At 46.3% G+C, this 16,401-nt stretch overlaps 1 protein-coding gene and 1 pseudogene across 2 annotated transcripts in view; one reads left to right on the forward strand and one right to left on the reverse strand.

Moving 5' to 3' along the window:
- The window catches only part of LOC116823721 (zinc finger protein RFP-like), a 415,971-nt gene that overhangs the window by 272,606 nt on the left and 126,964 nt on the right, over positions 1–16,401 (reverse strand). The window lies entirely within an intron of this gene.
- LOC116830367 (butyrophilin subfamily 1 member A1-like) lies at positions 903–13,039 on the forward strand (annotated as a pseudogene).

A 16,401-nucleotide genomic window follows, 5' to 3' on the forward strand; every position in this document is an offset into this window, starting at 1 on the left:
GTTCACAATAGAAAATAGGAAGCGTGTCAAAGCCATGAAAGGTGTGTCCTAGCACTGGTTGGGATGTCCCTCAACACCCATCAGGTTTGGAATGTGTTCTCCAAAACAGGGTTAAGGAAGGTACTGAACAACAAGTTAAGAAACTGGTGGATTGGATTTTAAATGATGTATAAAGTGCTTTTTCACTTGTAAACCACTATGGTATAAGTGGGTTTGAAGTGTCTTTTTCAAGCACACCTTCTGTGTAAGGTGAACACTGTGCATGGTAGGAGTTGCTTCCCAGGAGGAGGATACGGATGTTTCTTTTTCGTAGTGCACTGTTCTGTCTTTAGGCGGCAATTTTCGTTACGTTTGATTTTTTGGTCTCTTGATCATATGACGTATTTAACCATAATAGTCCAACAATTGGCTATAGCAATAGGGCTGTCTCAAGAGAACCTTGGTGAAAGAACACCAAATATAGGCCACCAACCCTTATTCCTGCTGAGGCCCAGCAAATATCATGGCAATGTCGGTAAGCGTGTCAGTTTGAGAGCACTTACAAAAACTGGCTGTTGAATAGTAAGTTTGTCTCAACTATACACTGAGCATGTCCATTCCCAGTTCTGTGCCTCAGTTTCTCTGATGTGTGACTTTGCCATGGACTGAACACACCCATCGTCAGCTTCCCACCTCATGTCAGCACTGCGTCCCTGTGCCATGCGCTGAACCTACCAATTCTCACCTCCCCACGCTGTCCCATGCTCTGTGCCTGGCCATGCACCAAACTTGCCTGTTATCAGTTCCATGCCCCATCTCAGCTCTGTGTGCCTGTGCCATACGCAGAGGCTGAGTGTTCTTATAACACAGTCCTGCAGCCAATGAGTGCTGCTCTCTCTCAAACATTCAGGCTGAAATTTTCCATGGTGGGTGTCTGCCTCTGGCTGAACTTTTTGGAAAGTTTATCTGAAATGGAACTGGTTGGATGTGTCCTTCAGATCAAATTCCCACTTTCTTCTGAGCTGCTTTTCTTGTTGTTGTCCTGGTGCATTTTCCAGCAAAGTTCACAGTGATCAGACCCCATGACCCTACCACTGCCATCCTGGGTCAGGAAACTGTGTTATCCTGTCACCTGTCCCCCCCGATGAGCGCTGCAAACATGGTGGTGAGATGGTTCCGATCTCAGCTTGTATCCTTTGTGCATCTGTATCATGACGGGAAGGATCAGTATGAAGGGCAAATGCCAGAATATCAGGGAAGAACAGAGCTTTTGAAAGTTGCACTCACAGATGGAAACGTTCCCTTGAGGATTCTCAATATCAGATGCTCTGATGAAGGAAAATAGCACTGCTTTGTTCAAGACGATACTTTTTATGAAGAAACCATATTGGAACTGCAGGTAGCAGGTCAGTAGCTTGTGTCAGTTTTAGCTTTGTGTGATTCGCTGGCTTTGTTCTTTCCTGTTACAGTAACTGTAAGTCCCTGCTTGTGATACACTGTATATTGTGATGGGGCAAGGCCAGATGGCTACAGTAAAGAACTGAGAAACAGGTATGTTAGCCTATTGGCATCCCAGGGGTGGGCGGGCGAAGCCCTAGTACCCTGGTAACTAAATGGCAGTTGCTCCAGGTTAATCAAGGCACCTGGAGCCAATTAAGATCTTTCTAGAAGGCAGTAGAGATAGCTACTTTAATTAGAACACCTGCAGCCAATCAAGGCAAGTCTAATCAGGGCACCTGGCTTTAAAAAAGAGCTCACTCCAGTCAGGGCAGGGAAGAGCCAGAGGAGAAGGCAGCGTGTGGAGGAGCTGGAGAGAAGAAGGCAAGGAGCTGAGAGAGAGGAGAGAGAGGAGTGTGTGTACTGCTGGAGGATGAGGGGACAAGCATTGTCAGACACCAGGAGGAAGGTCCTGTGGTGAGGATAAAGAAGGTGTTTGGAGAGGCCATGGGAAGTAGCCCAGGGAGTTGTAGCTGTCCTGCAACTGTTACAGGAGGCACTAATGAGAACAGCATAGCGATCCACAGGGCCCTGGGCTGGAACCTGGAGTAGAGGGCGGGCCCGGGTTTCCCCCAAACCTCCGAACTCCCGATCAGACACAGGAGGAGCTGACTCAGACTGTGGGTTCCACAAGAAGGGAAGATCACTGAGGTGAACAAATAAACCAATAAGCGCAGGACCCACCAAGGTGGAGGAGGAACTTTGTCACAGTATCTAAATTTCAGCTAAGAGCAACTTTCATACTAGGGAAAATATGCTGGAAACTTTCCCAACATGTTGTTAAAAACATTTACAGCATGGCCAAGGTACTTTCTTGCCCAATCTTGATTAACTCCCAAAGGAGTCTTTAGTTAAGAGGGAAGGGACTTCTGGATGCATATGGCCGTCTGGTTGCATTTCTAGGATGTGGGCTAAGGTGGGACTGCCAGATGTTTATGGCCTTGTTATTGGTTCACTGTTGGTTGTTACTTAGGGATGTAGTTAAAATCAAATGCAACATTCTTATTTGCTGAGACTGCATAAAGGTGATGGTCATGGTGAGTGTGACAGGTTCTCCCTGGGGTGCCACCTGGAACTGGGGTATAGCTGAGCTCTCTATCTCCCTAGTCTGGATTCCCTTTTGCACTGTGACATTGTGACAAGCTGCAAAGCCACTCACACCAACATCTGCAGGCAGGGACCACACCCAGCTGTGTTAATGAATGCATCTGGCCAGGACTCATGAACCAACAATAGCAAGGCTTCAGCCAAAACACCCCCTCCCCAGCACCCCAAGCTAGGATGCTGGAGCTGTACCATCCTGCCCTGATCAAAGTCTGACCAGTAAAGATTATTCCAATTACTGAGTTCGGCCCTCCCTCGACGTGGAGAGGAATATGCACAAAACCTTTGTTAACTAAGTTGAGATTTTTCGCAAACACATCACTCAAACCACATTGTTTTAGGTTAAAAAATATAAAATAGATTTATTGACCACAGAAAGATAGATTTTAAGTGATAGCAAACAGATCAAAGTAGATTACCTAGCAAATTAATAAAAACGCAATCTAAGCCTAGTATGCTACCCAGGATTTGAATTGAACAGTGTGTCACTGTTAGATAGTACAAGCAGTTTGTAGATGTTTTATACACAGGTAGGGTTTCCTTCTTGGCACCAGCACATCCCCAGTTCAAAGTCTATGTTCTTCCAGAGGTATATCCAGATGCTGAGTTGTGAGGAAAGTGAGGCCCACTGGTGATGTCACTTCCCCCTTTTATAGTTTCTTCCCTATGGCAGGAACCCCTTTGTCCCAAGCCAGGTTCCCAGCCCAGTTTGTGGAAAAATACAGGTACTAAAATAGAGATCAGAATCATGTGATCTAGTCAGATGCCCCTGCATGTTTGAGTCATGGCAGTCATTATCCGTAGGCTGTCTGAAGTGTCCCCTGGTGAGGACAAGACTTTTCCATGGCCCATTGTTTTCACTGATGGGCCATTAGCACTGTCTAGCTTCTTCACTGTTGTACCTGAAAGGCTAGTTGTGGGTGTTACTCAGGGCAAGCACATTTGAAATACAGATGCATAGTCAATATTCATGACTCCAGATACAAAAATGATTCATATATACAAATAGGATAACCATACTCAGCAAATCATAACATTTCCATTGACACTTTACATGTATACGATGCAACTTAATTATATCATAGTCATACCACAATCATATTACTATGGTGAATGTGGAGTGCAGAGTGTCAAAGTGGGGAGGGGAAATTATGTACAGTAATTCCTCTTGGTTAATGTGGTTTCGTTGTTACGTTGCTAATCAACTAGGGAACATGCTCGTTTAAAGTTGTGCAATGCTCCCTTCTAACGTCGTTTGGCAGCTGCCTGCTTTGTCCACTGGTTGCAGGAAGAGCAGCCCGTTGCAGGTAGCTAATGGGGGTTTGGAACCAGGGTGGACCGGCAGCCTCCCTATCAGCTCCCCACTCCCATAAGTTCCCTGTGCAGCAGCTGCCCAGCAGGCGATCAATTGCTGGGCAGTTCAGCTGTCCCTCCCTTCACTGCCATGTGCTGTTCCTGCCCTCTGCCTTGGAGCTGCTCCCAGGAGCCTTCTGCTCGCTGTGCGGAAGGGAGAGGAGGAAGAGGGGGGTGTGCTAATGTCAGGGTGTCCCCCTGCTCCTGCACCCTGGTTACTCCATTTTCCATAGAGCAGGGGGGACACACGACAGGGCTCAGGACGGAGGGAGCTTGCTGGAAGCAGATGGTCTCAGCAAGCTGATCTAATTAACAAGGTAGTGTATTTAAGAGTGGGTTCAGCATACTTAAAGGGGAAATGCGCATCTCTCTCACACGCACATGTGCATGCGCACACACATGCATAGTGTGTGTCTCTGTCTCTGTCTGCCCTCCCTCCATTCCTGCTGCCTTGTAGAGTGTGAGAATTAACCCTTGAGGGCTCAGCTAATTGCTAATTCATAATTTAGCAGAAAGGCCTTCCCTGGGAAATATCCCACCCTCTGACTCCTCCACCTCAACCAAGCTTCACAATCATCATCGCTGTGTACCAGTATTAAATTGTTTAAAACTTAGTGTGTGTGTGTGTGTGTATAGTCTTTTGTCTGTTGAAAAAAAAATTCCTGGAACCTAACCCCCTCATTTACATTAATTCTTATGGGGAAATTGGATTCACTTAACATCATTTCGCTTAAAGTCGCATTTTTCAGGAACATAACTACAACGTTAAGTGAGGAGTTACTGTATTCATCATTCTTAGATGAGAGTGAACATTTTTCCCCTGCTGCTTTGACACTGCAACCACGTAGCCAATTAATTTTTTTTTAAATAAATATATCTATCCAATGCACTAATGATCAGATTTTCAAAAGTTCAGATCCTGTTCAGGTATCTGCATTGTCCTATCTCCAAAGGTGCTCAGCACTCAGTTGCTCATGTCTTGAGATGACAATATCTCCCACTGACTCAGTGAAATTATTGTAAGTATTGATTCACATTTTTGTGTCCGTGATCATTGGGAGTTCAGAAAGTCCAGTATTCATTTGTCCCTTCTACTGACTACCCACATGAATTAGTGCTTTCTCATGTGAGTAAGGGATCCACAAACTCTCCCTTATCCCTTCTGCTTTATTAATTAACTTATGGAATTAAGCCCTTTATGTATTTTTCCCTTAGGTCTAGGCTCTGCTCCTCTCATCTCTGTTGAAGGTCACCAGGACGGAGGGATCCGGGTGGTTTGTCGATCTGCTGGTTGGTATCCAGAGCCTGAGGTGCTGTGGAAAGATTTCAATGGGCGACGTTTACCATCACTCTCTGAAACGACATCCCGAGGGGATGACAACCTGTTTGAAATAGAAACTGCTATCGTTGTGAAAAAACATTCTAACCAAAACTTGTCCTGTTGCATCAGGAACACCGTTCTCAATCAAGAAAAGGAATCGGCAGTTTATATAGCAGGTCAGTTACTATCCAAATCCCACACTGAACTCACCACTACCAGAAACAAAACAAAACATAGGAAGAAAAGAACTGAAACATCTATGGTGGATATTTCATAATTCACAAAGAAGATGAGAGTATTCAGACTATCCCAAGTTTTTTGGATTTCATGTAAATTTAATATTAAGTCTGACTTTCCTGATATTCTAGCGTACGCACACAAAAAAACTTGCAACATCTTTTAGAAAAAAAATTCACTCAATCCACTGACACAGTATGTTCCTGTAACCTTAAATTCACCTTAATGATTTTTTTTTGTTTTTGAATGTGGTAAATTTTGTACTCTGACTTGATTGTGATCTGTAGAGCCCTGCAAATCCGCAGATATCCACTTTATATCTGCAGATGTCCTCATCCCACAGATACGGATATCTGCAGATCATTTTTTGGGATTGCAGATTGGATGCTGATACATATTTTGTATCCATGCAGGGCTCTAGTGATCTGTTCGTTTCACCAACTCAGTCTTCGTTACTTGTGTGAAATGTCACCTAAGTCTTCTGATGTTATTTTTACTGACATTCAGTGGGACTTGTGCTCCTTAAGACTCTTTGATCCGAATCCACAAAGGGACTTATTTTACACTTGTCCACACAAAAGTTGCACTGATTAACTATTTAGTTAATCGATGCCACCTGCTCATGTGAACACTCTTGTATAAGTTTCAGAGTGAACTATATAGATTTAGCTCCAGTCAACTCCTTCCCAACTTCAGCTAAATGGAGATAGGGCACAATTAAGCTGATTTATGATTTAAGGTTTTGTGGATCAATTTATTCTTATTGGTGCAACCCTCATATGTTGTCAACTCTTGAACCAATTTAAGAATGGTCATATGAGAGGGTTGCCCCAGTTTCACTGTATCAGAGCACAAACCCTGGACAGAGAAAGCTTTAGGTACATTTCCAAAATTCCATCCTGGGTGGATGTCTGAAGCACTGTGAACACAAGAACAGTAAATGTAGATTAATTAGTTTGCTACAGAATTGTTTGGAGAAATTGGAATTATGATTCCTTCAAATATTGGGGGGGCAATAGTGGATTTTTTCAAAAATATTCTAATTAATCTGACAGTTTCTGAATGTTGCTGAACACTAAGGATTAAATTCTTTGCTGGTGTAACTCTATTGAAGTCAGTGTGGTTTTATGAGCAGAGAATTTGCCCCTGGACTCTCTGGCCCTCTGAATAGCAATGCATCAAATCAGGCCTGTTTTTTCCAGGATAAATCAGTGTTAAAGGTGTGTTGGTTGGAGCCATTTTTAAAATCGGTTTCTGGTATTTTGTGTAGTGTAGACGTGGCCATTCTTTCACTCTTTATCTCCCAGAAATCCTGCTGGATACTATTTATGTATTTGTATGGAATAAAAACATCTGATTTTAGTCACTGCTTCCAAACAAAGGCAATTTCTGGGTGTGTTTTTTTCTTTTCTTTTTTTTTTTTTTAGATCCATTTTTCCCGAGGGTGAATCCTTGGATGGTGGCGCTGAGTGTGATCCTGGTGGTTTTGATTGGTTTTATTGGCCTCGCTGTTAATCTCTTTAAAATGAAAGGTAAATATCAGAAGGAGAAATATATTGTACATAAAGGGTTTATTCTAATAAATAAATAAGAGCAATTTTGGAAGTTAATATTAAAAGACCATGTGATCTGCTAACCTTGTCCTCTATAAAGAAGAAGAATGCATGTGAATTTATTGATAGAGGGTGGAGGCAGAAGTGGGAAGGGGGGAGGGGTAGAAGAGGAGAGTCTAGGACAATAGAACTGAACCAGAGAATCTGATCACAGCAGACACGTGTCTGTTCTGCTCAGTTCTCCCCCTCCTGCTACCTCTCAGGGGGTTATCACTGTCTTTCTCTGGTTCCACTTGAGACAAGGTTCAGCAAAGCCTAGCCTCTCATATTCAAACTTCAAATCTCTTTTTTGCTAATAAAGTGTAATGCACCTGTCGTGAATCAGTTAATAAACACATTTTGTTCCTCAGTTAGGAAATAAAAAAATCATATCAACTGTCACATAACTCAGACACAGCTGTCCATGCCCAGGTGAACTTCATCCGTAAAGAATATCTGCCCAATTTCCAAATAAATCAGACATGTCTATTCATCCTTCCTAGTCAATTTTGCACCTATAGGATGTAGTCTTCTAACGCTGTTTAATGAAGCAAGGAGATGCTAATCATTTATACTTATTTCTGTACTTTTCAGGGAAACTTACGGAAGAAGTTGGTAAGTTTCGAATTCTTTTTTTCCACAAATACAATTTTTGACCAGCTTACACAACTGTATATTGGCTTCTTGGTTTCTCTGATTTATTTTATTACTGTGTGTTTGTTTGACAGTTGGGAGCTGGGGTGGGGGTGTGTGTGATAGGCTGGACCATTTTAGGGTCTTTTGGGATGTTTCCAGAGACTCTTTTCCCTTAAAAATCCTTTGAATTAGGGGGTTAGGTCAGCATAGCTATGTGTCTTGGGAGTGTAAGTTTTCAGTGCAGACCAGCCCTCAGTCTGAGTCTTTCAAAAGAATCTCTAGAGGTCTGGCTTGTTAAGGAAGGTGTGGTGCAGTGGGAATTTTCTGTAATATGTTTATGAATCCTATGTGTGCCTCAGTTTCTGACCAAGGATTCTGACCAGAGCTTGAACAGTAGAGTACACTACAGAATCTGGGCTCTAGGCTGACCGGAATGGTCTATGCTTTCACCTCAATTTCTCTATGATAACCTACGTCCTTCCTATGCTGTGTCCAGTTGACTAATACACTCGACTGTTTTGAAGATGCTCTTTGAATGTCAATGCAAATGTTTGGTGAGGTGCATTTATCCCTGAAGAGTGTGCAAATCTCTACCAGGAGTATCTCAGTTGGACTCGAACAGAGCTCAGAGTGCAAAGGAGGAGCACTGAAGGCCGAGAGATCCAGTCTAAGGAGGTGGTGAAGCCATGTGGCTTATCCAGGAGGATGAGAGAGAGAGGCCTAGGGAGTCTGGCAGGCTGAAGAGTCTCTAGAGACTGTTGCAAATCTGGGGGTGTAGCACTGATCAAGTGAATCCATGACAGAAGTTAAAGAAGAGCCATTATCTTTGAAAATTCATGGCCCACACACTCTTCTGGGCTCTGACCCACTGTCCTAGGAGGGTCATCAGTGTCTGGTCCCCAGAGTTGTCCTCCGAGTTGCCCTCCCTCGGTCACTTCCTACCATCTGCTGTTCTCCCCCAGTTCCAGTCCAAGATAAGGTGAAAAGAAAAAGAAAAGGCAACGAAACCATTAACCCCAGCTGGGCCTAAGCAAGCAGTCAGTCCCTCGGACAGGCTGCTCCAAGGCTCTTGTCAGTAATCTCCAGGGTAGGTGTGTCCTCGTCCCATGTCTCTCCCATCTTTGCTGGGTTGCTCCCTTTTCAACCCTTTCTCCAGTTGAAGCATGATCTGCAGGGCTGGACGGGCGGTGCTACCTGGGCTCAGTACTGTCCTTTCAACCCATCAGGCCAAGTTTGGTGTTTGTGTACCCCCTCACACACTCTCCCCTTCAGACCTTGGGCTGTGGTGTCCTGGGGCCAGTTCATGTCCCCACCATCCTGTGAAAAAGAAGTCCACGCTTTTATTTTCCGTGACTGAATGATGTACCACCTGAAAGCTGTGTGGCTGCATTGAGAGATACCAATGAATAATGCCTGGGTTATGGTCTGCCATTGAGCTCAGCCAGTGGAGTGGTGCATGGTCCTGTTACTAGAGGGAAAGGCTGCCTCCACCAATAATAGCATAGGGCACCGATGTCTCATTTCACTTCCACGGCCTCCTTTCGATGACCAATTAGGCTGCCTCCTGTGGGAACAACTTCCTGCTGAGATACAGAACAGGGTGTTCTCTTCCTCCAAATTCTTACCATAACACTGCTCTGAGTCTGACATCAAAGCACATCTGTTTGGAGAATCAAGGGCTTTGAGAAGGCTGAATGGAATATTACTGGCTCCTGGGTCAATGGGTCCTATATTGCCCTAAATGCCTTGTCACCGCTTTTGGTCCGACAGACTCTTTCGGTTGCAGTGTCCTTAACCAGGTCTGTCAGCTGGGCAGCCATGGTAGCAAAGTTTGGGATGAACTGTCAGTAATATCCCACTCATCCCATAAACCACCAGATTTGCTTCTTTGTGAAAGGGACAGGGCAGCCTACTAGGGCTTGGACTTTTCCACCAACGGTCGTAGCTCCTCCTCCGTCCCCACAGCATACCCTAGGTAAGTGATTTCTTGGGTGGCTAGCTGACACTTTGACTTCTTGGCTGTCAAACCTGCCCCTTTGAGAGCTTGAAATACCACAGGAACGTGCTTCATATGCTCGGCCCATCTCTCACTGTAGAAGTTGGTGTCCTCAATGTAGGAACGTGGCTGTGTCCCCATGAAGTCCAAAGGGCATCGTTTTAAACTGGTCTATTCCGTCACAGTCAGATGGCTTAATTGTTGTGGAGTTGTTTCTTTTAAATTTAGCCATTTTATTTATTTATTAAACCTGTTTTTTTTGTTTGCTTTCTTGTTTTTTATGATTATTCTCATGGGGGGCAATGGAAGAAGGATGTTGATTTCTCTCAGCCTTCACTGTCGTATTGATGATAAAGAGAAATCAAACATAAGAAAAGAGAAATGCCTAACAAAAATATCTATTTATTTCTCTTTAATTTTTAGAGAAACAAGATAACGAAATAAGTAAGTGTCATTATCCTTCCTCTGACCAACTTTTCATACCAATTTGGAGTCTCGTGGGGCTGTCCATTTAATTGTGGTGGAGTTGTTTGCTTTTAAATTATTTTTTAAAATTGTTGCAATTGGAAACCTTTTTTGTTTGCTTGCTTTATTATTATCATCATCATCCTTTTGGGGGTGGTTGTTTTTTAATGAAACTTTATAAAATGTGAGGAAGGACTAAACTTGATGAATTTCACACCAAAAGCTGATTTGAAAAATTGATAAGTAATACAGTAATAGAGTAGGTAGTGGGCAAGAAAATATGACCCAGGAGGAATTGTGGGAAGGCACTGGAGGACTATCAGCCCCTGAGATGATTAGCCTCCCTCCACACTGCACAGTGGGCATGTAACCAACCTGAATTAAAGTGGTACCTGGGCTACAGCCTATACTCAAAGTCTTGCCAGCCAGCCTGGGTGTAAAGCACCAACAAACGTGAGTCAGAGTTTTGTGTTTGTGCAATAAACAGATTCGGGCAACAGCCAGATAAGATCCTGGGCTAACTCTGCAGTGAAAATCCACTCAGGGAGAGATTCTGGTGAACTTATAACTTTCTTTTCCCATGAGTGTTTTAGTTTGTACAATATTGAATCATGCAATACTTGTTCAGATCTGCTCTCATCTATAATTATGTGGTTGTTTTTAGGGTGGAGAAGATCTGTGGCACCTATAGAAGAAGGTAATTAAAGATCAAATTTTATCAATGTCCAGATATCAGCCCCTGTGAGGCAATGTACCTCTTTTTCCTTGAATATGAGAGTGGATGTGATCATTCAGGTACCTGTCCAGCACCCTGCATTTTACAGCGCATCACAAGGTGAAACAGCGTTTGTGCCTATGTCCTACCATAGCATAATGAATCTACATCTTATTGCATCTGCCCTTCCTGCCCCTCCACCGCTCGCATGTGCACTGCACCCTGCAGAGATCTGTGACAGCAGCTGCCACTCGTTGTACAGAGCCAGTGGGACATGCACCTCCACAGCCACTTCTCTGGGGGATTTTGTTTTATCTCCCTGCGCTGATGGCCAATCTCCAATTTCTCTGTTTCTTCCTTCATCTTTTCCCCTCTGAAGAAGGCCAGGAGCTCTGCAATGACCCCACGCTGATGGGGTGAGCAGGGACTGTGTCTGTGTGCGACCCTTGCTCCAGTCTCCAGCAGAGGAACAGAGCCTTGACCACAGACGGGCACTTCTGGCTCTATTATACACATTTGGGGAGCTCCTGTGATCAGAGCTGTGAGCTTGTCTCTTTTCTCCTGTCTCTGTCCAACATGATCCCAACATTCTCCTGTCTCTGATAAACAGGATGTCACTTGAGCCTCCACATCACTAGCACGACCCTCTCTCTCTTTCCACCAGCCACCTATTCTACACCTCTCCCCAGTGGTGGATTAGCCACTGGGCCAACCGTGCCTGTGCCCAGGGACCCTGGAAAAATGGGCACCTGTGCACCCTGACCCACTCTACCTACCCGGCACTCCTGCCAGAGGGTGGGGTCAGGCCTTAGGGGCTTGTGCTGCTCCACCTGCCCTCACTCCAGCCAGGGAATGGGGTCGGGGCACAGGGGCTTGCCCTGCTTGCTGCTGGTGTGTTAGGTGGCCAGAGTGAGGCACAGCCCTGACCCCATTTCGCCAGCGGTAGTGCAGGCAGAAGGGGTGGGACGGGGACCCCACTTGCTTTGTCCCAGGGCCCCACAAAACCCTAATCTGCCCCTGCTCCCCCTACACTCATGGCTTCTCTTCATTCCACCATGAACCCCCTTCACTTGTGTTAACCCCTCCCCTAGGCTAATGTACTTTTGTACTGTGACTGCTGCTGAACAGTGACATTTGGGCGGGTTCAGTCCTGGTACCATGTGGCCTGTTCCTGTCTGAGCTGTGACATTTCAGAGCAGGCTGGGTGCAGTGGGGAGGCCCCATAGAAAAGTCCAGCACAGCAGGGGCAGCTAGGACACAGTGAAGTTTAATGTGGGAGGAGGAGGGGAGCACTGTCAGTATTCACTGAGTTGTACCATCTGCTGGGGCTGCCATAGTCTCTAGTCCCCTCCCTGGGGAGAGAAGGGGGCAGGAGGGGAAAGCTTCTGAGTCTCAGGCCTGGCCCAGCTGATACTTTCACCCGTCTCTGCCAGGGGGGTGACTCTCCCCAGCATTGTGCTGAGATCTCAGAGCTGACGGGTAAATCCTGAAGGAAGGAGATTCCCTGATTCACTCTCCAACTGGGGCAGATTCTGTCACTGACACCATCAAACCCTCCCCCAGGGCTGAGCTCTGCCCCTAATGCTCCGATTCTCTCTCTTGCAGCGAATGTGACGCTAGATCCAGACACGGCTCATCCTGAGCTTGTCCTGTCCAAAGATCAGAAAAGTGTGAGATGGGGAAACACAAGACAGCAACTGCTCAACACCCCTGAGAGATTTGACACTGAGTCTTGTGTGCTGGGCTGTGAGGGATTCACCTCGGGGAGATATTGCTGGGAGGTGGAGGTCAGGGGTGGGCGATACTGGGCCGTGGGGGTAGCCAGAGAGTCTGTGAGGAGGAAGGAAGGGATCAGCCATAGCCCTGAGGAGGGGATCTGGGCTGTGGAGCGGTGGGAGGGTCAGTTCTGGGCTCTCACCTCCTCTGAGACCCCCCTGCCCCTGAGCCAGGCCCCCAGCAGGATCCGGGTTTGTCTGGACTGTGACCGGGGGCAGGTGACATTTATCGATGCTGGTGACAAGGCCCCAGTCTTCACTTTCCTGCCAGGCTTTGTCCCTGGGGAGAGAATCCGACCCTGGCTGGCAGTGTGGTGGGGTTCCCAGCTCAGACTGTGTCCCTGTGTGGCAGGAGGGATAGCTCAGTGATTTGAGCCTTGGCCTGCTAAACCCAGGGTTGTGAGTTCAATCCTTGAGGGGGCCATTTAGGGATCTAGGGCAGAAATCTGTCAGGGACAGTGGGATTAGTCCTGCTTTGAGCAAGGGGTTGGATTCAGTGACCTCCTGCAGAGCCATGTGGCAAGTGAGTGAGGCTGCGAGCTCCAGCGGGGCCTGAGCTCCCTCCGCTCAGCCTGGAGCTTGCAGCTCAGCCCCCTTACCACGCAGGGAGAAGCTCAGGAGCCCTGCCAGAGCCATGCTGCAGCTGTTCAGGGACTGTCCTGGATGCAATGCACTGAGGAGCCAGGGGTAAGAGGCCGGGGCTGGTGGGGTTAGATAAGGGGCAGGGAGTCCTGGGGACCCCGAGGGGGCAGAGGTTGCGGGGGAGGCGGTCAGGAGACAGAGAATGGGGGTGTTGGATTGTAGGTGTTCTGGGGGTCTGTCAGGACTTAGTGTGGAGGGGTGGATAGGGGTCGTGGCAGTGAGGGAGCAGGGGTGGGGTCCTGGGGTGGTTGTGGGAGTCTCTGGGGGATAGTGAGGGGGCAAGGAGCAGGATGGGTTGGGAATTCTGAGTGGGGTGGGCAGTTGTGGGGCAGGGCGAGGCTCTTTGGGAGGCACAGCCTTCCCTACCCTCAAGCTCATTCAGCAGTTTGAGGCTTGCAGAAGAGCCAAGGTGTTAGCTTTTCCTTTAGGGCTGCCATCCCTTTCACTTCTCCAATGCTAAATTATAGTCTATATTTAATTTCAGATAGGGAGATTCATGTCAGGGGAGGGTAGCTTCATTTAAAATTAGCCACTGGGGGAGGGATCACATGAGAAGAGCAATATCCTACACCACCTACCTCCTTCCCAACCCCACCAAGGGAGACCCCCCTCCCTTGCATTCCCTGAGGCTTCAGAGGGGTTAATTCAGTGGTTCTCAAACTTTTGTCCCAGTGACCTCTTTCACATATCAAACGTCTGAGTGCGCCCCCGCCCCTTATAAATTGAAAACACTTTTTTATACATTTAACACTATTATAAATGCTGGAGGCAAAGCGGGGTTTGAGGTGGAGGCTGACAGCTTGTGACCCCCAATAATAACCTCGTGACCCCCGAGGGGTCCTGACCCCCAGTTTGAGACACCCTAGGTTAATTTAATTTTAGCACCCTGTGTCCATTCACATGCATGTGCTATTTTGAGCATTTCAGTTTTCACAACATAGGCTCATCCCAGATTTTGGAACAAGCTCAAATGCTCAGTTTGTGGAGTATGTACATAAGCTATACTAAAGACAAACCCACAGTAACCGTCTCCAGTTTGTGAGGGACCCCATGGAGCCAGTCTCTAGGAAACAGATAAATGCATGGAGGTTAAGTCCATTAATGGCTATTAGCCAGGATGGGTAAGGAATGGTGTCCCTAGCCTCTGTTTGTCAGAGGGTGGAGATGGATGGCAGGAGAGAGATCACTTGATCATTACCTGTTAGGTTTACACCCTCTGGGTTCACTTGGCATTGGCCATTGTCAGTAGACAGGATACTGGGCTGGATGGACCTTTGGTTTGACCCAGTATGGCTGTTCTTATGTTCTAACCTAAATGAACCAAAAGTTATGGAGACAGATATGAGTCAAGGAAGCCAGCAGAGTATCAGAAACCTGGAAAAATCTCTGACTGGATGGGGCTCAGGCATTTGGTCACAAGCTGAGGTGGTTCAAAAGTTTTGGATTTTTTTAAGCAGAATTTTTTTTATTGTTTCTTTAAACAATCAAAACACAGCAAGCAGCAAATATTTGACCACACACTTCTGAAACCCCAAACCATGTTCAGGTTTTGGCAGACTAATTTCAGCTTTTCAATTAAAAAAAACACAACAAATTTTGAAGGAAAGCAGATATTGTCCATGATTTTTTTCTGCTTTTTAAAAGCCCCTAGTTTTCGATCCAAGAAAAGGTTTGACGGAAAATATTTGTCCAAGCGTTTTAATGAGCTTTAGTGCCTTTTAGCACTAGCTGATGCTGAGAACCAGTGATACCTTGTAAAGAAGTTTGCTCAAAACTGGGTTTGTGCTGAGATGCAGAAGGTTTATTTTTCCCAGGGCCGCCCATGGGGGAGAGTAAGTGGGGCCCCCACGAGAATATAGTATTGCAATTTTTTTTTTTATGGAAGGGGCCCCTGAAATTGCTTTGCCCCAGGTCCCCTGAATCCTCTGGGCGGCCCTGCACTATGAGTCCTGGAAGCTCCTCCCCCTCCCTCCCTCCCTTGCAGTAGGGGGGAGGGGGAAAGAACCCCTGGGGCTGCAGGAGGAGCAGACATGGGGGCTGGGCAGGGGTTAGAATTAGCAGACAGACTGGGGACAGGCATGAGTGGAGGTGGCAGGGACACAGAATTTATTAAATAATTAGACTCCACAGCAGCCAGGACCATTTTGTACAGATCTGAGGGATTAGATCTCATTGGGGCAACAAGAGGCAAAGGGATTAGGGTGATCCAATGTCCTGATTTTATAGGGACAGTCCCAATTTTTGGGTCTTTTTCTTATATGGGCTCCTCTTAACCCCTCCCCTCCCCTCAAACACAGACTCCAACGAGATACTGCACTAGAATTCATTTTCAAACTGGACACCATCAAATTAGGCCCAAATAAAGACTGGGTGTGGGTAGGTCACTACAAAAAGTAATTTTCCCTGTGCTGATACTCACACCTTCTTGTCAACTGTTGGAAATGGGCAACGTCCACCTTGATTGCATTGGCCTCGTTAGCACTACAAAAGAAATTTTCCCTCCCTTAATATTCACCCTTTCTTGTCAAGTGTTGAGAGTAGGCCACTTCCACCTTAATTGAATTGGCCTTGTTAGCACTGACTCCCCCCGCTACTCGGTAAGGCAACTCCCATCTTTTCATGTGCTGTAATATATACAGTGTTTACTGTATTTTTAACTCCATTTTCTGATGAAGTGGGTTTTAGCCCACGAAAGCTTAGGCCCAAATACATTTGAAAGGGCTTGCCTACACTTGCAGATGTACAGTGCTGTGAGTTAAACCAGACTTTGAACAGTGCAGAAGGGAAAGTGCTGCAGTCTGTCCACGCTGACAGCGCACTGTCGTGGTCACATTTGCAGCACTTGCAGCAGCATTGGGAGCGGTGCAATATTGGCAGCTATCCCAGCGTTCAAGTGGCTGCCCCGTGCTTTTCAAATGCAGGGGGTGGGGTGGAGTGTGACAGGGAGTTGTCATAAACAGATAGTTAAGGGTTAATGTCTCTTTTAGCTATAAAGGGTTAACAAACAGGGAACCAACAACACCTGACCAGAGGACCAATCAGGAAACAAGATACTTTCAAATCTCGGTGGAGGGAAGCCTTTGTTTGTG

The sequence above is a fragment of the Chelonoidis abingdonii genome, chromosome 12 (genome assembly GCF_003597395.2).
Source record: "Chelonoidis abingdonii isolate Lonesome George chromosome 12, CheloAbing_2.0, whole genome shotgun sequence".
Lineage (NCBI taxonomy): Eukaryota > Metazoa > Chordata > Testudines > Testudinidae > Chelonoidis > Chelonoidis abingdonii.